This window comes from Camelus ferus, chromosome 7, assembly GCF_009834535.1.
Source record: "Camelus ferus isolate YT-003-E chromosome 7, BCGSAC_Cfer_1.0, whole genome shotgun sequence".
Classification (NCBI taxonomy): domain Eukaryota; kingdom Metazoa; phylum Chordata; class Mammalia; order Artiodactyla; family Camelidae; genus Camelus; species Camelus ferus.
Window position 1 is genome coordinate 44,373,024 of NC_045702.1, and position 5,867 is coordinate 44,378,890.

Consider the following 5,867-nt stretch of genomic DNA (forward strand, 5'->3'; position numbering starts at 1 on the left):
ACCACATCTTCTTTATCCAGTCACCTGTTGATGGACATTTAGGTTGTTTCCATGTTTTGGCTATTGTAAATAGTGCTGCTATGAACATTGGGGTGCAGGTGTCATCCTGAATCTCCTTACTCTTCTTGATGCTGGCACATCCACTTCTCTCTTTTAAAACAACAGCATTACATCTTTGATTAATGTTATGAAGCCCGGAGATCTTCAGACTGGGTCCTGCATATCCAGGGAGGTATATAACAGCTTTATAGGGGGCACTCGGGCATTGAACTGTCAAGGGAACCAATTCTGTGTCCTCAACTTCCCTGTGGATGGCTTTCTGAAAGTGATCTACATCAGGATCATCTGGGTTCTGAGAAATGTATCCTCTCCTCCATCTCCTTGTCCCAGCAGGCTTCTCCCGCTCTACAAAAGAAGGGCATTTTTCTCGTCTGCCCTTACCCACCCCAGATCTTACTAAAGTGCATGGCCTATGGTGTAAAAGCCTCTGAGATATCAATCAAAAAGACAATTTCCCTTGACAACAAGTGTTTACTGTGTGTCAGGCACAGTTCTAAAGGATGAGCCACAGCAGGGAATGAAACAGCACAGAGTCTTTCCACGTGGGGCTTCCAGTCTAGCAGGAAGAGACGGCCAAGGAGCAAAAAAGTGTTATCTGGGCTGCTTCCTTTAATCAAGGCCCTACCACTTTCTGATCAACCTCCTGAAGAAACGGCTTCCAGAAAAAATTTTCCTTCTTATGTTGAATAATTCTTAATCAAAACTTATATTCTCATGATTTTTGCTTAGATAATAATTGTAGTGAAGGCTCCATCTAGAAAAATATGTAACACTTGGAATGTCATGGTCACAGGAAATTAAAACAAATTTAAAACACAATTCATATATCTGCCTTCACTGCTGAGAAGTATGATAGCACAATCAAAGTGTAAAAATTAAATCATGGAAAAATTCTGTGGGGAAAGTATTATGAATTATAATTTCAAAAAAAAGGACACAATAAGTATTCTAATTGTTAAATAAGAGCTTTTCATGTTTTTTTAAATGGATGATCTGTTGGCATCAAATTGCTGTGACATTTAAGTTTCATTGGATACATACACAGGAGTACCACCACATATTTATTCTAAAATCTCAGTATTTCCAATTAGCGGAAATTACATTCTTGGTAACTATTTAAACTTATGGAAAATGTTAAGCTTAAATTTGTGCTTGGAGCACATAGCTTTTTCAGAGTTCTTGAGGTGAAAAGGGATGGGAGAGGTATATAAATAAACTTATGAAGACCAAACTATAGGTTATGCCTTTTGGAAAGGGAGCTAGTAGGTGGAATGGCACAGTAACCAAGTGACAGTGTTGCCTGGTTGTAGGGGATGCTCGGCAGAATCGTCCTAAAGCTGGGGACAAGACAGGAAAGGAGACGCTCCCAGACTAGCACGAGTGCCGGCATAGAGCTAGCACGCAGCAAGTGGAAGCTGCTCTAGTTAGTAAACAGTAATGCTGCTGCTACTGCTTACTAGTTCTGCTAGTATTCACTCTAACCCTAGTTACTGCCGCCACTATTAGTCCCCAGGTCCTGAATAGCTTATCTCCAGAGGCACCATTGGAAACAGCTCCACCCTGCAGTCTGTCTTTTTTCATGTGACAGGCACTGTCAGACTTGCCTCGTTCATGCCTCAAAACAACCTGGTATTGCACCCCTTTTACAGATGAGGCAACTGAGGCACAGGGAAATTGAATAACTTGCTCAACGGCAGACAGCTAGGAGAGGGTGGAGCCGGGGTCTGTTCCCAGGCAGTCTGGCTCCATGATACTGACTCCTCTCTTAATCATAATAGAATTAAGAGTAACATTTATGGGGTGCTTAATCTGGACCAGGCCTTATGCTGACCACTGTACATAAATTATCTAATTTAATTTTCACAGCAAAGTGACTCTGGTGTATTATCTCTAGTTTATAAGGAAATGGAGGCAGAAAGCAGTCAAGTAACTTGCCCAACCTTGCAAAACTGGCAAATGGCAAAGTCAGGACGTGGAGCCAGGATTCCAGTCCAGAGGCTCCCAAGACCATTCTGCAGAGCTCAATAGCAGCTGGTCCCCACGGGGGCCTCTGAACCTGGCCACCTTACTTCAGGGCTCCTTCCTGAGGGCCTCCCTGGTTACATTTCACCCCTTCGTTTACCCACCCACTTCTGGCTTGAAAAGTTCCCGGCCTACCACTTTTGGAGATGTCAGTGATGGCACAGAAGAGAAGGGAATTTGGAAGGACAGAAGACATAAACTCGATGCCGAACGCTGGCATGACGACCACTAGTTGTCTCAATCTTCTCTTCTTTTGGAGCAACAGAGACTTTGCTTTTTAGTAAATAATTACATTTTTCAGGTTTCTTTGTACCTAGATATGGCCATGTGTCTTAAGTTCTGGCCAACAAGATAAAACTGAAGTGTCATGTGACAAGTCTGGAAACCATCTTTGAAAGATAGCAGATATGCACTGCTTCTTCTTCATCTTCTTCTTCTTCTTTGTGTGTGTGCGTGTGTGTGTGTGTGTGTGTGTGTGTGTTTACTATTTTATTCACATTTAAATTTCCCCAAACACTGAGCTCAAGTATATGCTGGCCCTAAGCTAAGATTTTTGAAATAATGGACATCTTCTAAGGGTTTGATGTATTAAGCACTGCACAAGATACTCAACAATTAGAAAACAATCTAGCGGTGGGGGTATGACTATACATACCGTGATGCGTTTAGTAAACAAGTAGAGGGACAAGCCCTCCGATTTAAGGAGAAACCCTTTCAGGACAGAGAGGAACTTGGTTGCTGACAGAATCTCCCTTTGACTTCAGACTTGAGACAAACCAAGCAGTCAGTATACAAAACCCACTGAATTTGGGGAAAATAGTAGCAACAGGATACTAAAGAATTGGCTCTTGCCAGCTGGGATTGTGGGGGGCCGGTCTGGAGTGAGGAGGACTGGCCGGAGGCAGGGGATGCTGCAGCCTAAGTCCAGGGTCTGTGGATCAGCACAGCAGTCTGGAGACAGCGTGGTTAGTGCTTTCTTCAAACGTTCCCGGGTTTTCCAAACAAGTTCCTAGGATGCTTACCCAAAACAGGGTGATATGCGCTTCTTACTCTCTGATTTTTTGTTCCCTCCTCCATCCTGCTGCCTGAAACATGGTTGCTGCCATCCTCCATCCTGGGGGCCAACAGAAGATCTCGGGATAGCTCAGCCTGAGCCCCAATGAGCCTGGATCCCTGAGGACTGAGTGGAGCGGAGTGCCTGCTTCTAGTTTTCACTTACATGGAAAAGAAAAAGCTTTTACTTTCTTTAGGCCACTGTTAATCTGATATTCAGCCACGTGTAGCCAAACCTAACTCGAATTCATTCACAACACATTTATGGTGTTGATACTCTAATTTGAGGACTTCCAAGTATTATCAACTCTAATGAATGGTTTTATGGTTATTTAATGAAATGTCTTAGGCAAGTAAGATTCTACTTCTGAAACTTCAGTTTTCATTTCTACCAGATTCTCTGGATTCAGGAGAAGTGAGGGGTGAAATGCATGTTTGGACCTTACCTCTCACTTCCTGTATAATTCCAGAGAATTTCAGTTGATGTATCTGTCTTGTCTGCATTTTTGGTGCTTTGACATCTTGGAGCCTTGCTGACCCCGGAGAGACTGCTCTTCCCAGAGCTGGCTAATGCCTAGAAACAGCAAACAGCTCACCTGTGAGCCTGCCTTCCCTATGCATACCAACCAATCCAGAGCCCACATCCCCAGCCACCGCCTCTATTGGGTTCTTTTGCGCTGAGTCCCTATTCAGCCCGCCCTCATCGTCACACAAAGGAAAGCCAGCCCTTTCCCCCTGGAGATCACTGAAATTACTCAGGCAAGCCGATACTAAACCTGCTTCTCTTAGTTCGTCCATTCCTTCCTGCTGAAGCCGCAGTCAAGGCTCTCCCCCAGGCTCTTCTCCCTCTTTCTCCCCCCCCTCCTTCCTGCTGACCTTGGTGCTTCCACACGTGGCCCTGTGTGGCATGCTGTGCCTCCGGTTTCCAGGGTCTGTAAGTAAAAAATTTCTTCCTTTATGGCAGTGTTTTCTGTGCCGGCTTGCCTTACCATATTTGACTCAGACAAATCCCAGTTACCCTTACGATGTGTGCCTCGACTTACCTGGCTGAAAGAGAAAGATGCAAGAAGGAGAAGACCCAATAAAATGATGTTCATTCATTCATTCATATTCATGGCATTTGCTTTACTGAAGTGATGATTCAGTATGCCTGAAGCATTTGGGTTTTAGATTTGATGCTTAAGTAGTTATTAATAAAGCAATGTTATTTAATCCTAAGAGTAAGTACATAATCTTCTAGGTGCTGTTTCTTTTCTCTGAATATTTGTTCTATTAATTCGTGTTTATGTAGCACTTATAAACTGCATGCGGTACTTTTACACAGGTAAATTACATGATTAACACGAAATAAAATATTTGCTCCTGGGAGCCTGTAGTTAAAAAAACTATGTTATTTGGAGTTAATATAATACACCGGGTGTTTATAACTAAGATCGCCTTTCACTTAAAAGGGGAGAAACCCTCTTCCTGAGGGCCACAAAGGAGCGTGTTAGAGTCCTAAGTCCTCGCCACACGTGCTGCTGGAGACCTGACCCGCTGCCTTCCTTCTTAATCCCAATTGCTGCTGCCAAAGCAATGAAGCAATCATGCACCGAGAACAGCAGTTTGTTACTGAAGTTGAGGAATAAATCGCTCTTGTGGCCCCTTCAGTTCAAGAATATGTATAGTTCAAGCAAACCCAAGGTGTAAAAATCTGTATTTACACAACAGATTAAGGATAATAATTACTTTCCAAAGGATTTACCACTGCAGGCCTTTTAAAACTGAACTAAATGAACTATATATTTAAAATGTGATTTGATTTTTAAAACACCCTTTCTTCAGACAATTTTGGAGGGAGATTCTATTATGTAAATGAAGGTAGTCAGGGGACATAGGACGGATAGACTAGCTATGGTTGGCTTTTTTGGCTCCTTTGTGACTGTATCTCCATGCTCTGTCAGCTTCTAAGTTGAGACATTCTTTAGAATGGGTTGTGGTGTACAAAAATGAGGCCTGATTGCAAACTATTAAAAGATTAATTGAATATATAAAGTTTTAGCATTCCTTAATGTAATGTGAATACTAACAATCTTTGTAAGGGTCTGAACGACTTTGCCTTCAGGAGAGCAGTTTGTAGCTTTCTGAGCACATTATATGCATTATCTCATTTGCCATTCGTAGCAGTGCTGTGGGGTAGAAGGCAGGGTGGGTGATGTTTTCGTCTCCGTTTCACTGATCAGAGTCCAGAATCACATGGCTCAGAAGAGGTGGAGCTGGGACGAGAACACAGATGTCCCTCTCCTAGTCTACGTCATGTCCCATTACCCCAGGAGCATCCCCTCTGACTCTCGCTGGTTTTCAAGTGAGTCAGTGGCCGCTGATGTATCATTTTAGCTTCTTGAATTTCATAAATTTTCCTCATCTCTGCAAGGAAACCAGTCTTCCTAACTACTTCATCAGTGTGTCTTAATCAGCTCTGAAATGCAGATTTAGTGATCGCTGGATTTCATTTGTGCCTATAGATATTGACAGTGGAAAATGTTTACTCCTGAAGCCCTAAGGGAAAGTAATATGAGTTATATTGCTTTCCTGCCAAACACACATTAGCTTCTTCAAAGTAAAGAGAAATATTGAGAGATTCCTTTATTCATTTGTGGTGATGAATGTTTATATAACATGAGAATTTGAAAACTACTTGGATAATAGCCCAAATTTTAGAGAAATTATATTAATAGTGTTCTTTTCAGTAG

The 5,867-nt window shown here is 42.5% G+C and overlaps 1 long non-coding RNA gene across 1 annotated transcript; it reads right to left on the bottom strand.

The window, feature by feature from the left end:
* Positions 1–4,164, bottom strand: LOC116664917. The gene is made up of 3 exons (XR_004321463.1): positions 3,912–4,164; positions 3,582–3,709; positions 1–150 (listed from the first exon to the last, which is right to left on the bottom strand). It is a non-coding gene; the product is annotated as an uncharacterized LOC116664917 (long non-coding RNA).
* Between the last annotated feature and the right edge of the window lie 1,703 nt (positions 4,165–5,867).